The following is a 23,598-nucleotide window of genomic DNA, read 5'->3' as shown; positions in this document are numbered from 1 at the left end:
TATTTTAATGATGAGGAAGTAAGCAATCACAGTAGCATTCCTAACCTTATTTACAAGTAAAGTCTTTGATTCCAATGAGCTATATTTCGCACCAGGCAGGAGTTTAACAGAGATGACCCCCAAATTACTAGGCAATGTCTTCATCAGAAAGGAGAGCCAAACTCACAATGTTTTGATATGGACCCAAGAAAATGTTTCAACACATTAGAAGAAAATGAGGTAATAAAGTTATAAAGAAATACTTTAATATCTTTGGTCAAGTCATTGTGTCTCCTCTAAATCAGCCTCTCTCAACCTTATTGCTCCTCAATATGTTTTGGACTACAGCGCCAATCACCCTTCGCCAGTGGCCATGCTGGCTGAGGCTGATGACAGCAGTAGCCCAAAACACCTGGAGGGCACCAGGTTGGGAAAGGCTGCTCTAAATAATGCTTAACCTTGAATAGTTAAGAAATTGGGGCAAGAATGTACACAGCTGGTGCATAACTTTTGTAATAGACTGGAATGCCATTTAGTCCTGTTGTACTTCTAAGGTTAAAAGCAGAGAAAACATTCTGCTATCTAAACCATGGAACGAAATTGACAGAAACAAAGCACTTAGTTAATGAGAAGCAACAGAAGGAATACCAACTGGCTGTCACCTTCCATTTCCTGTTGTATGTTTAAAAGAAAACGACAAGAAGTGTAATCATTTCCCTCTATACAAGACAATGTTGCCGGTGCAGATTTTCAGCAGCCCCAACCTTTTCACTGAAGTACAATTTTAATCAAACAGATGTGCCCTGCATATTAGCTGGCTGCCTCATTCTCGTGTCTCTGGCAAAGCAATATACTGCTGTTAGAATTGCTGCAATGTGGGGGCAGACACAAAGTTATCTCTGAATTTATGGGACAATAAGCTTCCACAGGAGACTTACTGATGGATTTTGACAAAATGAAATCACCACCAGCTCCTCTCTTGTGTTGAAAATGTCTACATTTCTTTATATTACACCTCTAATTTTCCTCGTATTAGACTTGGGAGATAAACGAGGCTATCGTTAAGGAAAAGGTCACCTCTCTACATGATTAAATGCACCTAATTTCTAATTGGACACAACGTATCAAGCATGTTATGATAAGAAGCTTTGTTTTGCAACAGGAGATATGTGAATTTTATATATTAAGATTCCATCATTTGTTTGGGCTGTATGAGGTGTTGGGGGAACACACCCTTGTATAAAAGTGGTTAGGAGATTGTGTCCCTATGAATGCCAAGCTCTCAGTTATGGAACAACACTTAAGCAAATGTGCCAGCCCTCAAGCAGAACCAAGTGGTGGTGTCACATATACAAACATGAATTTAGATAACCAAGAAGAGTTTGACCAACAGTTCTTATACTGCCCTGTTGTTTTCAGTGGCCTTGTTTTGATTCAAATCCTTGTCACCATTTATACCACCAGAGTGCACTTTTGGAGGGACTGATCCCAGTTTCTCCAACAGTGAAATTTACTGCAATGGTTAGCATGCTGGACACAGGTTGGGGGCATTGAGATTCAGCTTCCCATTCAACACTTCAACCTATGAGCTGACTGTGGGCCACAATTATTGTTGCATGTTCCAACCATCGAATCCTAGTCAACAATCTAGCCGCCAACCGAATTCTGCACCACCTGCAGTTTCCAAACCATCTTCAAAGTCAACTCAAATGTGGATAAAATAGTGCTTGTTTAAAAGTATGTCATACAGTTAATAATGCAGATGAAGCCAGGTCCAATGACTGCAGAGTGCATGGTCCATTACATAACACATGTAGCTCTTGTACATCCATATCTTTTTATTCTCTTTTTCAAAATAGATTTGGTTTTCACTTATTCTAATGACAGTAAGTAAGAGGAAGAAAAACTAACAGCACAATTTCCCTGCCGTAACTCATTTTTCCATAAAGACACAATAGAGTCAACCAACACCTTCTATGTCAGAAACTTGGAAGAAGCAGGAGAGCAAATTCAGAGCCAATAATGAATAGAATATGTCCATGTCAAGCTACTTTGACAATTTTTACTATATTTTAGGACTCTGAAGATTTTTTCAGTGTTTAGTTGTCTTAACATGGGACTACTTGATATCTTCAAATTCTAAAAATGTCTTATCCAAAAGATTTTTAAAAGTGACGTGAGAGAGATGCAAGAAGCCATCATATTACAAATCATATACTTGTGAGTAAAGAGAAAGCTCTTGCTAAAACAGTGTATACGTAAAGCTTAAATAGCCCCCTGGATGAACCCAGACAACAAACATAGCAATGTTCTTATATCCAAACATTAAAATCATGTATCTGTGCTATCTGGGAATGCCTGAGAAGTGTTTAGCACCCACTCTTTAAATGTTTTCTCTGGTGCACTAAAAAGAAGAAGAAGAAGGATACAAACAGAAATTCTGACAGCACTGATTTTGTTAAGAAGAAAGGCTCTTATGGAGCCGATTTCTTTTTTAAAAGTAAGCAAGCTATTTTAAAACTTTCTGAGAAAGAAAAGAAGTTCTAAATCACAGTAGTAGTCACAAGCTCTCTGAACTCTATGGGTAGAATATAAAGCTGAACTTCAAACAAGAAAAAATAAATCCAACTGATTAAAAGCAGTAGAACAATGGAAATCATGACTCTCTTACTCGGAGTAGACCCAATTAAATTTATGAACATGCCTAAGTTAGGTCCATTAATTTTAATGGGTTTGCTCTGAGTAAAACTTAGTTGAATGCCACACCAATCATTCCAAACCTATACAATCTGTAATTAAGAGAGTTGCCTGAATTAAAAGACTTCTCTGAACTCTAGTGAGTGGAGTTTGTGGTCTGGTGTGGCGGTGGTTCTGTGCATGGCCATTTTCTGACTACTTTGGTCATTGGAGGGATACAGAGCCTCCCCCTTTGGTCAGATGGGTTGGCACCAAAAGCCCATTTGAATGAGCCAATCAGAGGGAGGGACTGGTTGCAGCCCTCATAAGAGCAAGTTGCACTCAGGGGCCCCTCTCTCCTGGACTGCCGTTGGCTTTCCCACCTGCCCGTCCTGTTTCTATGTGGTCCTGACTGAAGGTAATAGGGCAGGCCGGTGGACCTTGCTATGGAATACTTGGTCACTGAATTCAGGGCCAAGGAGGAATTTTTCCTGCTGACAAATTGGCCGGTCTGCAGGCTTTCACCTACTTCATAGCAAATGTCACAACTTTTGGAGGATAAGGCATTAGAGTGTATCATTAGACATCAGGTACCCTGATACACAAGTCAAAGAAAGTTTTACTTTGCCCGGAATTTCACTCAGGACCATGGGCTATAGAAACTTTCTGACGGGCGGCCCTGCTGGGTCTACTCAGGATCAATCCACCTTACCGATCAACCAGCAGGCAGGCTGCTTGATACCTGATGCATACCCAATGCCTTCACCAAAACCACAGTACTGTATATTCCCCATTATACTTATTAAACATGGGTCACCAACCTTTAGGGTTCAGTGGGCATATTGGGATTTTGAAAAAGTGGTATGGCTACCAGTCACAAAATGGCTACCATGACGATGTGGCACAACACAAAATGGTTAGTTACAACTTCAAAAGAACAAAAAAAGAGACAGGACCAGGAAAGCTACTTTCCTCCACCCTCAAATCAATACAAAAAAGGCACCAACATCAGCCACCACTGTGCAGTAAGCATTTGTTTCTTGATCTCCTTCAAAGGCATTATAATTACTGTCTTACCCATGCTGACAGAATATATAATTTAATTGCATTTAATGATCTCTCTTTCTAATTGTGGTGTCAGGTCTGCATCCTATTGATGTCTGCTGATATGATGAAACTGTACCTTACAGCGATGTTACTAGGAACTCCACAAGCGGCAAGAACAAATGGATTTGCTCTCTATTCCACCCAAGCAATAGACTGACGAAGGACATTGAATAAACTGAAGTGGATGCTGCTGCTTCCTGCTGTAAATCTAAATAACTTTCAAAGGTAACCTAAGTATGGTTAGTGATATTAATTACTACCTTGTAACTATGCTGTGATTCAAGCCTCTGCCTAAAAATATTTTCCGTGACTGTGAGATGATCTCCACTGGAAAAAAACAGATTGCTCTTCAAAGGAAAATTTAGAAGGAAAACGGCCAAAACTGAGCTTAATTCTTTCCCTTCGATCTTCAATGGTGAACAGGTTTTTGTTTTTTTAAAAAGAAACTATGCCTCAGGAATAAACGGATGTAGGTGAAAGATAGACTGTGACCTTGGATGTTTTGGAGAAAAATGGTAACATGAAGTGTTGGGAAGAAGAGATTCCAAATGTCTGAAGCAGTTCTGAGTTGGCTTGAGGAAAGGCTTGGGCAGATTTGGGCTGTCATTTTTTTTTAAAAAAAAATGTATATACTGTACAACAAAACCACAATTTTAAAAAACAGCAGCAACATAGGCAATAAAAGCAGCTCCTAAAACCATTTCTGGTTAACTGACCATTTCCAGCAAGTTAAAAGCCCTAAATAAAAACCTAAAAACAGCCTCCAAGATTAGGCCATATACCCTCCAACATTTCTCCGATGGACATCCCATTTCACAATGATAATTTTACTATTTATATCCCACACATCTTACTGGGTTGCCCCAGCCACTGTGGGCAGCTTCCAACATATATAAAAACATAAAAAACATTAAACTTTTTTTTAAACTTCCCTATAAAGGATTGCCTTCAAATGGCTTAGGGGTTGGATTACTCCATATCCTCCAACATTTCTCCAATGAGATGTCAGGGATGTCCCTAGAAAATAAGGGCTCTTGGAGGATCTGGACCAATAGCCCATCTAGTCCAGTTCTTATTCTTATAGTGGCCAACCAGATGCCTATAGGAAGCCTGCAAGCAGGACCAGAACACAAGGGCATTCTCCTTCCTGCGGTTTCCGGCAACAGTATCTGAAAACCTACTGCCTCCAATGGTGGAGGAAGAGCATAGCTATCATGTCCAGTAGTCACTGGTGGTCTTATGCTCCATGAATTTGTCTAATCTTCTTTGAAAGCCATCCAAGTTGGTAGCCATTAGTGCCTCTTGTGAGAGCAAGTTCCGTAGTTTAGCTAGGTGACACGTGAAAAAGAACATTCCTTTATCAATCCTGATTCTTTCAACAGTCAGCTTCATTGAATGTCCATGTTCTAGTGTCGCAAGGGGAGGGGACCTTTCTCTACCTCTTTTCTCCATTCCATGCATAATTTTATAAACTTGTATTGTGTCACCTCTTAATCACCTTTTCTCTAAACTTGCTGTTGTTGTTTAGTCGTGTCTGACTCTTCGTGACCCCATGGACCAGAGCACGCCAGGACCTCCTGTCTTTCAATGCCTCCCGCAGTTTGGTCAAACTCATGTTTGTATCTTCGAGAACACTATCCAACCATCTTGTCCTCTGTCGTCCCCTTCTCCTTGTGCCCTCCCATCTTTCCCAACATCAGGGTCTTTTCCAGGGAGTCTTATCTTCTCATGAGGTGGCCAAAGTATTGGAGCCTCAGCTTCACAATCTGTCCTTCCAGTGAGCACTCAGGGCTGATTTCCTGAAGAATGGATAGGTTTGATCTTCTTGCAGTCCATGGGACTCTCAAGAGTCTCCTCCAGCACCATAATTCAAAAGCATCAATTCTTTGGCGATCAGCCTTCTTTATGGTCCAGCTCTCACTTCCATACATCACTACTGGGAAAACCATGTCTTTAACTATATGGACCTTTGCTGGCAAGGTGATGTCTCTGCTTTTTAAGATGCTCTCTTAGAAGTCCCTTTCCTCATATGGGAGCCCCTCCAGCCCCTTTCTGAATTTCTTGTAAAAGCTGTGGAGATATATTGCATCAGCAGGGAGCCTGAGTGAAGGTTTTAGCTGTCCTTTGCAATGTGTCAAACCATGGATGGTTCTGGGAATAAGGTTTTGTCTCTACAAACAGACAAGATGAATAAAAAGTGGATCAGCTGCTGGGGGTTCCGCTTTATGCTATTAGATATAGGGCAATGAAAGAGAAGATTTCCACCCAAATTGAAATTACAGTGGTACCTTGGGTTACATACGCTTCAGGTTACATAAGCTTCAGGTTACAGACTCCGCTAACCCAGAAATAGTACCTCAAGTTAAGAACTTTGCTTCAGGATGAGAACAGAAATTGTGCTCCGGCGACATGGCGGCAGCGGGAGGCCCCATTAGCTAAAGTAGTGCTTCAGGTTAAGAACCGTTTCAGATTAAGAATGGACCTCCGGAATGAATTAAGTTCTTAACCCGAGGTACCACTGTATTGGCTAAGTGGGATAAGGGTGGTGGGGAATATTCTGGGGAAATAGTTGCTGAGAGAGGCTGTTATGAGCTGGAAGAAGAGGTGGAAGTGGGAGTCAGGCAGAGGACCTCAAGCAAATTAGGAGGCAGCCTTGAAGTGCGCTCCCTATTGCTCATTGGCAAGGGAGGCTTGTTGTTATTGTCAATCAGTTGATTGGCAATGAGAGCAAGCCTGCTGTGATTGGCACAGCAGGGTTTGAAGTCTCAAATGCAACTGAGTAATAGCACAGCCTAGCACAGCCAATCAGCTGATAGGCAGAACCTAAACCAAGCCTGGGCTTGGACTTTCCCTTACAGCATGGCTTGATTATTCTGCTATAAAGGGGAAAATGTGGTCACTTGATATCACAGTGACATCAGGTAATTGGTAGGTGGCTGAAGCCCTGCCCACCTGCCCAAGTGGACAACTGTACCTGGGGGAACCTAATTCCCCACTGGTGTTCGAAAGTGACAGTAACCGTATGGTGAGCATTCATACGTAAAGCAACATGAAGGCAATAACCTGGCTTATTAAGTAACCATACATATAAACATTGCCATTTGTTTCTATTAATAACTACTGTAAATAAAATAGGATGAACTTTCTTTAATTTATGGCTCTCTGTGTTGTTTTGTCCTTCACTTATTCATACCTACTGCAGTGTGGGAAAACTGAGGGAGAAAGCAGAGGGTATTGGGATAACTAATGACAACAGTAATAAAGGGCTAGGGAAAAGAAGTCATTGCTAAGGAAGAAGCTAACATACCTCCAAAACAAATAAATTGGCAATGGGGGTTCACCTTCCTCCCTTTGTCAGATTAACTGTCTCTCTGTACTATCAATTTTTATTTTTATTTTATTTCACAAGGTTTATATATCACTTAATTGTAGTAAAACTTTCAAGCGATTTACGAAAAAAAGTGTGTGCACACATTGGCACAGCATTCTTAACAGTTAATGGTTTCCTGAGAGTTCTTCGGAAGAACAAACAACTTGAATGTACTGTGTAGTTGTGACATTAACCAAAGGACTGCATGGGTGTCACAGTGTTGTTCAGATATGGATTCTTGGCTGCCACTACAATTCTTCCACTTCAAATCTACACAATGTGTTGTGGAAGTTGTTGGCATTTGTCTGTCTCAAGAGACAATGGAGTGCACCTCTAGGGTGTAAAACACTGGAGAATCACACTGCCTGCTAAAGATGCAAAGACCAGTAAATCGTAACTGCTGCCCCCATGTTGTTTTTGCTGTGCAAGCAGCATTGAAGTGGGTCTTTTAGAATGTAAGTCTGGGGGCAGGGACCATCCTATTTTTAAACTTTGTAATCTGCTCTGGGAATTTTTTGTTCAGCAGTGGGGTAAAAATACTAGGCAAGCCCAAACATCCATGTTAATATCCATCTGGGTTTTTTTTAAACACTTTTCTTATTATTACAATCCATACACAAGCCATTAGTGATTTTATTCCAGATTAATATATTACTAAAATCTCATAAATATTGTGCACACACCTTTAAATATAGATAGACCAATGAAACTAGTCAGATGAAATGAGTCACCTACTTAATAGAAAGCCAATAATTTGGAGAAATAAAAATTATTACTAAAAACAAAATTAAGAATTTAATCACACACAACTTCTGTCTTTCCTATTTTAATTTTCTTTAAACATTTTTAAATGGTCTATTAATTCTGGTTGGACAAGATTCAAAACTAACTCCCCGCTGTTAGAAAGAAGTGTGCAATGAAAATGCATGACTGATCAGTGTGATGAAACACAAACCAAGACTTTATTTTTGCCATTTCACTCTGCAGGAAAAGTCAGTTTATGTGGCTTAAGGAATTATTACTCTCTAGATGCCAACAATTGTAATACGTTTGCTGGTACAGAGACATGAAGCATAAAGAGAGACTACAATCTTTATATGCTACAGCTTTCTTTTGTGTTACACTCTATTGCCAAATATGGTGAATACTTCTCCTTAGTTGTCACTCCAGTTCAGGCAAAGCTTCTGAATTTCAGCTCTAGCCATTTGTTGCTGAAAAGGTTGCTGATATTATACTTGCTGGTATGGGTGCCCGTGAAGTCAATGATTTTTGACCTAACAGAGTGTAGGGACCGGTAACTTAAAAGGAACACATGTTACAGCAGGGTAGCATTCCATTCCGCACTCCACAACAACACAGAATTAAAAACTGAGCATTGTATCTGCATAGCCTGTTTTTAAATACTTGCTTTCATTAGATTTCACTTTCTAGGTTGCAATCCAGAAACCTCTCTAGGTACAAATACATTGCACACATGCATTTTGATTTCTCACTTAATCCTTCCCCAAGTAGCTTCTTTTGCTTCATTAGAAACATTTGAAACTGTTCACCTACTCCAATTTGGAGTTATGTGGGGGAGAGGGGGCAGGATCCGTGACATGGGCTGTGTCTGCATGCTACTCTCAGTGCCGGGGCATGGCTTGGAAGGCTACTCCCCACCTCCCCTTCTTTTCTGGCACCAACCTGGCCCACCCTGGGTTGCAGAGCAGGTCTTGATACATATCACTGCAGAACTCAGAAGGGATTATTTGCTTCTCCACACATTGGTTTTTGTGGGCAGGGTTTGTTTTCTTTCTTTTTTGCCTGCTCTGTACTGCACCTTATGAGGGCAGGGTGGTGAGTGTGGCTAATTTGGTCACATTTGGCAGGTGGTTGTGAGTGATGGAAGGGTTGTCGGATGAGCAGGTGGACACTATTAGACACCTTTGGAACTGAGGGGCAGATCTGGAGGCCAGCCGCTCTTGGCTGTGCAACCTGTGGGGCTGGATATGGAACATATTTGGGGTGCCCAATCTCGTCCGCCATGAGTTGTGTAGCCCTGATGGTGGGGAGAAGAAGACTCATGTAAAGGGTAATGAAAAATGGATGCAAGTGCCCTGAGCAGGGTGGCTTGCCCTCATTGAGTTCAGGTATTGCTGCTCACATACAGTGTTTAACCCTCTACTGAAACCTATATTGAATAAAATGTGGCCTTGGTTCAACACCCCATACTTGTGTTAGGTCTTTTGGTTTCTGGCAGTTCTCACTTGCTCCCCCCACTCAAAGAATCCCTAGATCAGAAGTGAGGAACCTTTTTCATCTTGAGGGCTACATGGCAGTGGAAGAGGGGGCCAAAGGCCAAAGCAGTTGGAGTAGAGATTTTATACTTGATCTTTATAGACATGCTAGTTTCCACACTCACATCCCTCCCTGCCCTTCACCCAAGCAAGCAAGAAGTATTATCAGGGTTCAGGGACACATTCTAGCCAGGCAAAAGCACCCAAGGAGTGTGCAAAGCAGAGGCCAGTGAGGGGAGAGGAGAGCAGAGCTGAGGCAGTGTAGCCTGGGGAATCCTGAAAGGCAGATAGAGATGCAATTGTGTTTGGCCCCTGGTCTGAGGTTCCTTACCCTTGCTCCAGAGTGAGAGCAGGAAGAACTGCCCTTACTCTGACTAGCTTCATGAAAATAACAATGCTATGTGTTGACGTAGCATCATCCTGAAGCTCATCGGTGAGGACCATTCATCCTGCTCCCAGGTTAGGGGATGTTGGAGTAATGGAATGGTGACTGGAAGTTGCTAGATTCAGTGTTATGCTATGCCACTAGTAGGGATGGGGAAGAAATTCAATTCAGGTCTTATCTGAAGCCGAATTTACCAAATCCGTACTTTCCAAAATGATATGCAAAGCAGAAGCTATATAGCCTTCAAAATTTGCAATTATCCAAATTTTGCAATATATTTCTCAAACCAGTGTTTACAAAAACATATTTATATTAGTGAAAACAATATACAATAATGCATTGTATCTGGGGGAATTACTTGCAAAAATGTTTACATCCGTCAAAAGTGCATATGAAATGCATTTATTGTGAGAAATTTACACTAATATGCTGGTGAATTTCATGAGGATTTTTAAAAATCACAAATTGCTGCAAAATGTGGAAAATTGAATTTACATGGAAAAATAAAAAAATTGGGGGAACTGAAATTGGCAGAACCTACTATCGCTAGCCACGAAAGATAAGTTCCTTACTGGTATCAACCCTCCCACAACTGAGCAAAGTGCAGTCCCAACTTCACATTATGGAAAGAGGGTGGCAAAGCTGGAGGGTGTGTATGCACATTTTGGCTCAGCCTGAGAAGTAACTGTGAATGGGGAAAAATAGATTCTGAGCTAAACAAGAAAGGCTAGTGTGGGAGCTCTACTTACTGCTGCTCTGGAGACAGCAGCTGCTCCCATTTTGGAATGTTGCCCTGCTGACCTATTTAAGAGTTACAAGGCAGCAGTTGGCAGCTTCCCTAATGGGAACTGGCAAAGGGGTGGAGCTAATGAAATTTCAATCCAAGTTAAGGGGTTTTAAGTGGCTTCCTTTTGCAGGCGGAGAGATGAGGCAATGCCAGTACTTCTCACTAGTAGAGCCTGCAGGGCTAGGCAGGAGATGGGCATCCATCCCTACTGCTATTATGGGTGTCTCCTTCACAGCCAGAACCAGAGCCTGAAACTGTAGTTGGAGTTTATTAAAGGCCAGAAATATAATCTCCCTGCTTCATTTTCTTTGCAACTGCTTAATGGTATTGGTTACTTGCTTGTGTTGCTTACAATAAATCTTGAGTTCTTTGTTCCTTTTAAAAATCAAATTAAAAACAGAGGGATTCCTCTGCAGAGCATCTCTCCAGTCCTACCTGGCATCCCAATGTGGGATTAGCTCTTAATTAGCTCTTAATTAGAGTGGACTTCAAAGAACCTATGCCTTGGTCCTCCAGGTTGACTATGATGACAGAATATTTTGTAGCCCTCAAATAAAAAGATAAGCAGATTGTTATGGACAAAAGTCGAGAGAAGTCTTACCATTACCACCAACAAGAATCAGCACTATGTGATAGTTAAATTATTATCAGCACAGAAACAAATCATATGTCAGAGTCTTGACAAAGCCATGATAAGAAAAGCACTGGCAAGTATTTAAAAAGTGAGTCAGAATAATACATTTGAGCAGCAGTACTCCTACAACTTCCCATTTGTGTTTTATTTTTGTTATCTTCTGAAAAAAGCCATACAGAGGAACAGTCACTTGGACTAAACTTTGCCGTAAGAATTGTGCTGTAGCATTGTATTCTGAGCTTTACACTAAAATCTTTGACATTTGTATTCTGTGCCTGACTTTGTAAGTGCACTGCTTTCAACTCAGTTCCAATATGAAATATACGGATAACATGCTGTCCCTCACTTCACCTTTCTATTTCAGGTAACTGCTGGTTTCTGGCATGTTCAAAATGAACATCTAGTCTAGTACAAAGACACTCCAGTTTCATTTGGAACCTGTAAGCATGGATGTATTATGAATAAATATTTACTTATAAAGTGTTCTGATACCGGTGACTCATACTTCATCTTCAGTTAAGCTTTTATATGCTCTCTTTTTAACTAAATTATAAAATATAAATATATAGCATTTAATTTGTCATATCACCAATGATTTAGCATAGGCAGTGAATAAAAACTGGCCTAATCCCATTACTAGTATTTATATTTTACTTTCCTAATCTCTTCTCCAAAGAAACTGAGAAGATGAACTCTTGCCTGTCATACAGCATGAACATCATGATGGCGTTTTGCAAAGACACATTTCAGATTTAAATCTGACAGGGGTTGGATAAACTTCCTGTGGCTTCTTTCTGGTGGCAATACAGGATCACATCCCACAGGGTCCACCTTTCGCAGCTGGGACTGTAGTTCTCTTTTGCTTTGGTTTGTTTGTTTTTAGTAGCTATCTAGAATATAAATATGACTGCTAGTTTTTAAAGAGTGGAAAAAGCATTTGCAAAGGTTTCGAAATTGTTTCAGGGAAACCTGCAACAAAGGAACCTATGAAAACGTCTACAAAGAACAAAGATACATACTGTAATCAAAAGGTGGCCAGGAGTATAACTAATTCAGTTACGCAAATGAGCCAATCTTTGGCAGGTCTGTTGGCTGTTTATTTTAGTAAAGGAATGTTTACAGGATTTAACATCCTGGTAAATAAGAATGCATGGTAGCTCTCAGGGTGTGCCACAGTTAAGAGGCAATAGTTTCAAGGACACCGTGTAATGTAAATTATGTCCATTATCCTGAAATTTCTATTGCCTCTCATAAAAGCCTTAAACAATCCTTGTGGAGTCAGTCAAGGAAGAAGGAAACCAAAGAGTTCTGAAGCTGTCAGTTTACCACTTGCAAGAAGACTTGTACTGTCTAACTCAATTTCTGTTCTACCCCTTTTCAAGAGTTCAGGGCATTATATTGGCTACTTTCCAGTCCTTGGGTATAGTGGCTTATCCAAGGGACAAGCTACATATTTTTGTTATAAGATCAGCAATTTCACATCTGAGTTCCTTGAGATGTCTCCTGTCTCCTGTGAATGCCATCTTTACCCAGCAATTCGTTGGTTTTTATTTTGGTTGTTGTTGTTGTTAATATTAATATACTGCCCTACACCTGGGGGTCTCAGGGCAGTTCACAGAATAAAATCAAAATATAAAACCACAAAATACATAATCAAAATAAAAACAACCCAGTAAACCCCTCCCCCCAAATAAACACATTTTAAAAGGGCATAGGATGTCAATAAACCAAAGGTCTGGTTAAAAAGGAACGTTTTTGCCTGGCACCTAAAGGTATATAATGGAGGCACCAGGCAAACTTCCCTGGGGAGAGCATTCCACAGACGGGGAGCCACTGCAGAGAAGGCCCATTCTTGGGTTGCCACCCTCCAGACCTCTCGAGGAGGGAGCCCACAAAGAAGGGCCTCAGAAGATGATCTCAGGGTCCGAGTAGGTTCATATGGAAAGAGGCAGTCCTTGAGGTATTGAGGTCCTGAGCCATTTATGGCTTCATAGGTCAAAACCAGCACTTTGAATTGGGCATGGAAACTAATTGGTAGCCAGTGCAATCGGACTAGAATCAGTGTAATATGCTCAAACTGTCTTGCTCCAGTGAGCAACCTGGCCACTGAATTTTGCACTAGCTGAAGTTTCCAAACCATCTTCAGAGACAGCCCTATGTATAACACATTGAAGTAATCACATTGAAGGTTCCACGGGGCTGAAAAGCATTTCCCAAGCAAGATCCTATGGGAACAACCATCCAAGTAGGACTGGAACCACCACAAAGCAGTGCCATCCACCCCTAGTTTGGACAGTCACTCCAGAAGTGTCAGGGAACTGACATCGGAGCCAGAGGCGGAGGTAAGGCTCCCAAGTGATGCTGGAGAAGGGCCCAGCAGGGAGAGAGGCAGCTCATCAGCGGGGGAAGGAAATCAGCGTAACACCAGGGATAAAGGGGGGCAGATGGGGGAATCGGCGAGGGGGCTCCAGGACTCCTCGCCGGAGACCAGCGGGGAGAGCACGGGTCCTCCGCTACCCACACCCTCCCTGTGCAGAAGACTTCCGCGCAGGGAGAGTAGGAGGAGACTTGGCGTCAAACAGCTTTTATGCTGGAAAAGGTTTAAGAAATGCCCACTGACAGATTCTGCTAGTGACTGAAACAGCCACAAAGTGAAGGGCTGTCCAGACAGAAAAGGTTTAACCAGGCAACCTAGCCAGGAGTGGCGGCAACTTACGCACGAGCAACCCCTATTATTATTACAAGAAGGATACCATGGCTGATGGTAGTGAAAGTTGCTGAGAGGTCAAGAAGAATTAACAGGGACAGGTTTCTCTTCTCTCTCTCTCTCAACAGAGGTCATCATACAGGGCAACGGGAGCAGTTTCTGTGCCAAAACCGAGCCTAAACCCCAATTGAAATGGATCCAGAAAATCAATTTCTTCCAAAAGCACCTGGATCTGGTCTGCGAACTCTTGCTACAGAACTTTGCTCTGGAAAGGGAGATTAGCAACTGGCCAGTTGTTAGTTAGGTTTTCTGAATCTGGGGAAGGTTTCTTAAGTAATGGTTTTGCCACTGTCTCCTTCAAACAGGCAGGGACCACCCCCTCTTGTAAAGAGGCATCGATCCCTGGCCCAGCTAGCTGTTCCCTCTCTGCTGGTTTTTTTCAGCCAAGAGAAGCAAGGGTCTAGAGCGCAAGTGATCACCCTGACCAATCCAAGCACCTTGTCCACATCCTCAAGCCTGGTACATCAACTCTTGCCACTATTATCCGTCTTAGTTCTTCAGACTCGCCTCCTGCAAAGGTTGGCAGTGGTGAGACTGGTCCCTTGTTGTGTGAATTTGGCATATGGGTAGTACAATCAGACAGTATGTATTTAAATACATATATACCTCTCTCTCTCTCTCTCTCTCTCTCTCTCTCAAGAAAATTGAGCTGACAAAGATGTGGGGAGGGGAATTTTGATATGTGACTTACAATGATTTCTCATTATTTTTCTTTTACTATAAGAATTTCAGCTGAGCAGGAAAATTTAAACATCTAATATACAGGCACACTTCAGAGATATATACACTACACTGTGTATGTGGTATGTAGACTGTGTAGTCCAGTCGTGGCCAAACTTGGCCCTCCAGCTGTTTTTTGACTACAACCCCCACCATCCCTAGCTAACAGGACCAGTGGTCAGGGATGATGGTAATTGTAGTCCCAAAACAGCTGGAGGGCCAAGTTTGGCCATCAGTGGTGTAGTCCAATAAGCCCGGAACCCTTTGCTGCAGGGCAGAAGAGGAAAAACCCGGCTCCAACCCTAGCCAACTCCACTCCTGTGGCTAGAAGAGGGATGCTGGTGGCAGATAGCTTCCTTCCCCTGGAAACAGCTAGGCTACTTGCAGCTGCACCCGCGTCCTTGTAAGGAGCAATATCTGTGAAATGCAATAATAAAGCAAAGCACAATAAAGTGAGATATGCCTCTATTGGGTAGCATACTCACAGGACCATAGCTCGTAGCATACTAATCCTTTTAATAAAAGTTGGGTCCTTTTCTGAACTTAAGGCATTGCACTTTGCAGGATGCAATATGATCTGATATAAAGCCTTGAGAACACATAGCCTATCTGGGAGATGGTTAGTTGAAGACCTATCTTTATGACAAGTTTGTGCATTCCTTTAGTACTCGCCCACATTTTAGAGAGCCTTATGGGAGATGTTTGTTACCACCACCTGTTACCAGAGTGCTTGTTTTACACATGAGTGGTATGTAGATGGAATTATTTGTAGGAATGTGCTATGCACATATTAGTCTGCCCATGCCATAGAGAATTTTTGCACCCAGGATCTCTTTCCATTGTTATATTGCTATAGTATAATGTTTTCTGTCAGTGAAAGAAAGAAAGAAAGAAAGAAAGAAAGAAAGAAAGAAAGAAAAGCAATCATTTCTCATTACTGTATCAAGGTTATTCAAATCCAGCCAATCCAGAAGAGATTACATTTGACCAAAATGTATGTTCTTCTTCATTTAGAATTGTACTTCCTGCAGAATTCTGCTGCACGTACATTAACTTTTTTAAAAAGTTAACCTCCTTTGCATTTTGCAAGATAATTAAAAATTAAACATCGTGCAAAATATATGGGAAGTACAACATTTAAAAATCTCTTGGCAGGTATTTGTTTCACTAGCTGGGCTAGCCCGTAATTTCTCTACATTGTTCATTTCCCATAGATGAATATTTGATGCCCAATCAAATTTCTTTGCATTTTTGGGGGGATGGGGGGAATCACTATTAGTAAAGATAGATGTGCAGATGAAAGAAACTTGAAGGATAAATCTTTTATAAACAACTCGGAAGTCCACTTGGTGAGGGAAAATGTGCCTGTCTCTCAGTTTATTTAAAGAATCAATTTAATCCGAGATAGAAAACTTAAAAACAGGGTCTATCAGCCTTCTAAACATATCACATAGGATGCACTCAATAAAATATTGCAGAGTACAGAAGTATAATAATAGGGCAAAAGGCTGAATCATGAAATAATATCCCCTTGTTTTAAAACTTGTGTTATTGTCTGTTAATCATTAGCATGTGTTATTAGCATGGGCATATTAGTTAGCATATTATGTGTTAATATACCTATGTTTCATTCTTCAAAGCAGAATAGCCTCTACAGCTCTTTTTCATATGTATTATTTGAGACTTTTTGTTTCTCTTCCCTGTTTTGGAAGGAAGAACAGACCTTGATCATATGATCAAGTGTGCATTATAGATTTAAAGAAGGACATTTCTGGACATGTGTAGGTCAGGCTAGGGATTTGGTGGATATGGATAAGGTGACCACAATCTAGCCTGAACCATAGGAGAATGCAATGAGATAGGACCAGGTAACAGAAACTGTGAGGGGAGCCACAGATTAAAAGACAAGGAAGTAAATGTAAATACACATGCATGCAAGTTACATTATACAAGACAACACTGGTCACACTTAAACTGAGTAATAATGAGACAAAGAAATATGTGGCTGGAGAAGAATAATTTTTCAATAGAAGTAATGACTGAATAACAATAAAGTGCACTGGAGCATATGCAGAGTGAGTTTCACTGTTACTAGTAACTGCAGAGTCTTCCTTCCCCAAACACTAAAAGAAACAGCGAGCAGAAACAGCATTTTGTCACAGCAGACTTTTCAGTAAAGGGTTAGATTGCCAGGGTCTGGCAGCTTGCTTTACATGAGAAGCTTATGCAACATCACAGACCGAGAAGAGGAACTAAATTAAACATCATATTTACAGATATTTGGATGCCTTTCATAATGCATACTGGCAAATATGCCCCAGCATTAATCTTACCTTCCAAGCATGCGCCCACAGATCTGTGAACGCAGATGCTCTGAAAAATAAGCATAAAATGTGTGTGCGTTTTTCCTCCTCGAATTTGTATCCACTTGATGAAATGGATTGGCAGTAGGCCAGCAGGATTCAGGACAAACAAAAGAAAGTACTTCTTCACATAACACATAATTAATTTATGGAAGTTACAGTCACAAACTTGTAATAGTGGCCACTGCCTTACATGGCTTTAAAAGGGTATTAAACAAATTTGTGGAGGATTCATGGAGCAACAGTGTGGGAAGGGCTACTACTTCATGCCCTGCTTATGGGATTCCAAGAAACATTTGTCTGGGCGCTGTAAGAAAGGGAATGCTGGACTTAGTCTGATCTACTACTGTAGGTCTCATTTGTGAAAGGTTGCATGCCTCATTGCAAATCCTTAATGCCTGTTGTCAGAGTTGCTTCAAGATCCTAGCTCACAGAGGATCACGCTAGCCAGCGGTCATTAAGTAAAAGTCTTTATTGAGTTACAGTTTCCATTCCCAAGCTGCTGCGTGCAACTCTACGTCTAATGGCTAGATCGGCGAAGCTCCGTCTGAGTCTCCGCCCCTTGTGCACCAACTTAATATCCTAGCCCTGCTCCACCTTTTCCGCCTGACTGTTCTCCTCTGGGTCCCTCTGCCCCCCGGGGTCTCTTCCTTCCGGGATTCTTCTGACGCCGACCCCCCGGAACTCCCTGTCTCCTTGCGCCGGGCTTTAGGACCTGGCTCCCTTTCCTGGCTGCCTACTGCGTCACTTTCCTGTGCATTTGAACTTGGCGCGCGCGCCCAACCTTCCACTTTCCGTCTGACCGTTTCTTCGCTCCCCGATGGAGGTGTGGCCACTCCTGACTCGTGCCCTCCCCCCTGTTGCGAGCTGCCAGCGCTTGATCTCTGGCGCTCTTCCTCTTCCCTGCTCTCTGGCTGTGATGCTGGTCCCGATTTCCAACTGCTCTCCTCTGAGTCCCCTCTGGCTCTATCTTCCTGGGGTGTCCCCCTAGGCTCCCCCCTTGCCCTGGCCACTGGTGCTCCTTTCTGTGAATCTTCTGATTCACTGGAAAGACTCGGAGATCTCGGGTCGTCGTCATCACTCATCTTTTCTTCTGCCTCCTCCCCCTCGCTCTCTGTTTCCTCCCTTGCCCTTGCCTCTGCTCCTGAACCCCTGACATCCATCCCCCCCTCGAAACCCCCCGTTCCCCCCTCCCCTCCTTCCGGTGCGGGAACTGGGAGCTGCTGTGTCAGAGGGACGAACGTCGGATACAGTTCGCTTCCCGTGGCGGGCCTCCATCTGAAGTCTCCCGGTTCTGCCTCCCTGCTCTCGTCGACGACGGTCACCTCCGCTTCCATCTCTGTGCCGCCGTGCTCGAAACCAGGGTCGTCCCCGAAAACGTCCATGTCCGTCTCTCCCTCACTTCCTCCTGGCGGCGTTGCTCGTCCTGGACCTTCCTGCCACTTCCTGCGCCACTGCTCCTCTGGTCTATCGTCCCACCAATACGAGGGTTCTGAGGCAGATCCCGAGGGTGACCCCTCCGGGGAACGGGCGTCTCGTATCGGGTCCTCGTCCGAGTCGAACCCCCGGAACGTGCTGGCAGAAAGCGTTGGCATGAAAAGCCAGTCGTCAAAAAAGTCTGCTGGCATTGGTCTATGTGGGAAGAGGGCATGAAACTCGTCTTTGAGCAGAGGTTCGTCCAAGGCGTAGCCCGGCACCCAGCTGTTCGCACTGGCCGGGGTGCCCTCCTTGGCGAGAAGGTATTCTACCCCTTCTTCCCCCCATCTGGAGTCCAAAATCTCCGTGACTTCGTTGATGCGTTCCTCCAGTGCCACTCCCGCGTGCCCGGTTCCTTCTCTGAGCGGACTCGGTGCCGTTCCGGGTTCCTGAAACCTGTGCGGTGCCTTGTAGGGAGTGAGCACCGATCTGTGGAACACCGGATGCATTCTGGAACCCTCCGGAAGTGCCAGCCTGAAAGCCACCGGGTTGACCTGCTCTTCGACTTGGTAGGGCCCCAGTTGCTTATGCCCCAGCTTCTTCTTGGCCAACGACCTGGCCGGCACTGCGTGGGCTGCTAACCAGACCCAGTCTCCCACATGGATCTCTTCGCCAACCCTCCTGTGTTTGTCCGCTTGCACCTTGTATGCATGTTTGGCCAGCTCCAGGTGTCGCCGCAGCTGATCGTGGACCTCCTGCAACTCCGACGCGAACGCATCTGCTGTCTGCGGCTCCCCCTCCCCCATCCTTTCCAGTCCCGGGAAGGTTCTGGGGTGCCTCCCGTTGTTAGCGAAGAACGGCGTGACCCCCGTGGACACGTGCTTCGTGTTGTTGTAGGCAAACTCGGCGAGCGGCAGGTAATCCACCCACGTCGCAGGCTGTTGATTCGCATAACATCTCAGGTACTGCTGCATGATGGCATTGACCCGCTCCGCCTGCCCGTTGGTCTGCGGGTGTCTCGCCGACGCCAGGTTGATCTTGACGTTCAGGAAGCCCATCAGCTTCTGCCAGAAATTCGAGATGAACTGTCGCCCCCGGTCGGACAGAATAGACCGTGGCAGACCGTGAACCTTGAACACGTGGTCTATGAACAGTTTGGCGGTTTGCTCCGCCGTGGCCACCTTGGCACACGGAATGAAATGTGCCATCTTGGAGAACAAGTCCACCACCACCAGCACGGCCGTCTTGCCCCTCGAGCTGGGCAGATCCGTGACAAAGTCCAGGGCCACTCTCTCCCATGGTTCGACCGGAGTTTGCAGCGGTTCCAACAGTCCGGCCGGCGGTTTGTGCACCGGTTTGGCCCTCTGGCAGGTGTCACACCTCGCCACGTAGTCCGCGACCTCCCCTCTCATTCCGGGCCACCAGAAGTCCCTGGCGACTAATTCCACCGTCTTCTCCTTGCCAAAGTGCCCGGCAGTGGGCGCATCGTGCAGCTGCTGCAGTACCTTGGCGCGAAGTTCGTCTCCCGGCACGTAGATGGCCCCTTTACGAATGAGCAATCCATCTCTCAGCTGGAACTCGTCGGTCGCTGCCGTGCCCCTTTGCACCTCTGCCATCTTTGCTTGCGCGAAGGAGTCATCCTGCAACGCTTGTCGCACCGCCTCCAGGTCCACTGTTGCCGCAGCGCACGCCCACACTGTTGGTGCGAAGATGTGCATGGCGGCCGCTGGCTTGGCGTCCTCCAGATATTGTGGCTTACGAGAGAGAGCGTCCGCCATGATGTTGGTGTCCCCCGGGACATATTCTATTCGGAAGTTGAAGTTCGCAAAGAACTCAGCCCAACGTATCTGCCTTTGGTTCAGGAACTGTGCCGTGCGCCAGTGCTCCAGATTCTTGTGGTCCGTGCAGACCTGCACCGTGTGCTTGGCGCCGATCAGGAAGTGCCTCCATGCTTTGAATGCTGCATGAATGGCCAGCAACTCCCTGTCCCAGATGGTGTAGTTCTGTTCGGACTTGCTGAGCTTCCTGGAGTAAAACGCTCCCGGCCGCCAAACCCCCTGCGGATCTTTCTGCAGCAGGACTGCTCCCACGGCTCTGTCCGAGGCGTCTGTCTCCACCCTCATCGGCCTGCTGGGGTCGACATGCAGCAGCTGCTCTTCCGATGCGAAGAGACGCTTGAGTGCCTGAAAGGACTGCTCCGCCTGCTCTGTCCAGATGAACTTCTTTTTCTTGGAGCTAAGCGTGTCCGTGATGGCCGCTGTCTGCATAGCGAAGCCTCTGATAAACTTGCGATAGAAGTTCGCGAAGCCGACAAACCGTTGGACCTCCTTCCGGTTGCGTGGGCTCTTCCAGTCCAACACCGCTCGAACCTTGGCGCTGTCCATGGCGAGCCCCTTGTCAGACAACTTGTAGCCCAGAAAATCCACCTCCGTCACGTCGAATTGGCACTTCTCCAGCTTGGCATAGAGCCTATGCTGCTGTAGCCTGCTTAGCACTTCTTTGACGTGTCTGTCATGCTCCTGCTGCGATTCCGAAAAGATCAGGATGTCATCTAAGAAACAGACGCACGTCTTGTAGAGGAGCCCCGCCAACACGTGATGCATGAACGCTTGAAAAACGTGGGAGCCATTTTGCAATCCAAAAGGCATAACTCTATATTCGTAGGTGCCCAGAGGCGTGAACATGGCTGTCTTCCACTCATCTCCTTCCCGCATGCGAATGAGGTTGTACGCCCCTCGCAGGTCTAACTTGGTGAACACGCTGCCCTTCCGTACCTTTGCGAGGAGGTCGTCGATTCGGGGCATGGGGAAGTCCGATGGCTTGGTCACACTGTTTAAGATGCGATAGTCCACCACAAGTCTTTTTTGGGGCGTGTCCCGCTTCTTAACAAAGAATACAGGACTGCCCCCCGCTGCCTTGGACTCCCGGATGAAACCGCGCTCCAAATTATGATCTATGAACTCTTTGAGTTCCTGCAGTTCGTCCTCAGACATGGAATACAGCTTCCCTTTAGGCAGCGCCGCCCCCGGCAGCAGGTCAATTTTGCAGTCATATGGTCTGTGGGGGGGTAGCCTGTCTGCCTCCTTCTCGCAGAAAACCTCCAAAAATTCTGCGTACTTGTGGGGAATCGCTTGCAGCGTGCCTAGCAGCAGCTGTGACTCCTCTTCCTCTCCTTCCTGCCGGGGCACGATGCAGTGTTCAGCACAAAAGGAAGAGCCGAAGGTCAGCTGCCTCTGGTACCAAGCCAGCGTTGGGCTGTGCTTGTCCAGCCAACTCATGCCCAATACAATGGGCGTGTCCGATAGTTGAGTGACGTTGAATCTGATGACTTCCTTGTGATTCCCAAGGCGCATCATCATTGGTGGTGTCTGCTTCACCACTTGCCCCCCTAGCAGCTCCCTGCCGTCCACCGTGACCACCTGCAGAGGCAGCGTGGCCGGCAGCAACTGTATAGCGTGCCGGTCTACAAAGTCCTGCCCTATAAAGTCCGCATTGCTTCCCGAGTCAATGGTGATTCCATTGGGCAGCTGGAGCGATGCGGTGAGCCTCACTACTGGTTTGGGCGGGAGGGGGTCTATGGGCTGTGAAATCTCCGGGGACTTCTTCACTGACACGTCTGGCTGGGCCCCAGTGCCTCTTCCTCCAGCCAGACTGCGTCGTTTCCCTGCTGTGGTCCTCCTTGTTGCGTTGCTGCAGTTACCATTGCTGAGGCTGCAGTGTGCTTGTGGAGCCTCCGGGGACACTCTTTCGCCATATGCCCTGGATCCTCGCAGATGTAACACTTCCTGTTCCCTCTAGGAGGCTTCGCTTTCACTGTTGTCGGTGCTAGGGCTCTGGCTGCTGACTGAGCCCTTGCACTTCCAACCTCCATAGGTTCCACCCCTCCTCCTAGCGGAGGCGTGGATTGCGCACGCGCTGCTTCTCTGGGAAGGAAGGAGGAGCCCCTGGCTGGTTCGCGCCCTCCACGCCCTTCATCCCTGCTCCACGGACGTTCTTCCAGCCGCACCCCCACGGCTAGCGCCCTCTGAACGATTTCCTGCGTGGTCCGGGGTCTCTCCCCCCTCGCAATTTCATCTTTCACAGAGCCGTGCAATCCCTCCCAAAACAGGTCTCTTACAGGAGCCGAATCCCTGTCCCATTCCAGAGCACTGACCAAAGCGAAAAAGCGGGCATGATACTGCCTTACGCTGGCCCTCCCTTGTTTCAGTCCATGTATCTGCTGCCGAGCAAGATCCACGTCAATGCTTGATAAAAAACACCCATCCATCGCTTTAATAAAGGCATCCGCATTTTGGAGCGCCGGATCCTTATCCCTCCACAAATTGCGCAGCCATGCTTTAGCTTCCCCATGCAAATGGGACATGATGAACCCCACTTTCTCTTGCTCATCTCTAAAGTCTTTTTTCAGCAGTTCCAGTGCGCACATTACATCTGCTCTAAAGTTGGGGTACTGCTGCAGGTTCCCATCGAAGTGAGAGACCAGACCGCCTGTTCGTCTCGCCAACCCAATCCCCTCCTGTTTGGGTGTCAGTTGCCCGTGCTTCGTAAGCATGTCCAACCTGACCTGGAGATCCCTGCAGGCGGCAGCTGCCTCCTCCTCTCTCTTCCTGGATGCGAGAGCCTCGGCATTCAGTTGTGACACTGCTTTTCTGAGTTCCTCTATCTGCTGCTCAGCCGTCATGTTGTCTGCCGTTCGTGAGCTAGCTAGTAGGCACCTGCTTCTCTCCTCTCCTCGAGGCTGTAGATGCCCACAATTTGGGGACGGAGCTTACTGTCAGAGTTGCTTCAAGATCCTAGCTCACAGAGGATCACGCTAGCCAGCGGTCATTAAGTAAAAGTCTTTATTGAGTTACAGTTTCCATTCCCAAGCTGCTGCGTGCAACTCTACGTCTAATGGCTAGATCGGCGAAGCTCCGTCTGAGTCTCCGCCCCTTGTGCACCAACTTAATATCCTAGCCCTGCTCCACCTTTTCCGCCTGACTGTTCTCCTCTGGGTCCCTCTGCCCCCCGGGGTCTCTTCCTTCCGGGATTCTTCTGACGCCGACCCCCCGGAACTCCCTGTCTCCTTGCGCCGGGCTTTAGGACCTGGCTACCTTTCCTGGCTGCCTACTGCGTCAC

The 23,598-nt window shown here is 45.5% G+C and overlaps 1 protein-coding gene across 4 annotated transcripts in view; it reads right to left on the bottom strand.

Moving 5' to 3' along the window:
* CHRM3 (cholinergic receptor muscarinic 3) overlaps positions 1 to 23,598 on the bottom strand; it is a 228,594-nt gene that overhangs the window by 103,290 nt on the left and 101,706 nt on the right. Inside the window, exon 2 of one of the 4 annotated variants that reach the window (XM_081188105.1) lies at positions 11,016 to 11,127. The exons of the other annotated variants lie outside the window; for them this stretch is intronic. The gene's annotated coding sequence lies outside the window, so the exon portion shown is untranslated. The remainder of the gene's footprint in view (positions 1 to 11,015; positions 11,128 to 23,598) is intronic. 4 annotated transcript variants of the gene reach the window in all.

Source organism: Podarcis bocagei, assembly GCF_964188305.1.
Source record: "Podarcis bocagei genome assembly, chromosome: 3".
Lineage (NCBI taxonomy): Eukaryota > Metazoa > Chordata > Lepidosauria > Squamata > Lacertidae > Podarcis > Podarcis bocagei.
This window is presented reverse-complemented; position numbering and strand designations above follow the sequence as displayed.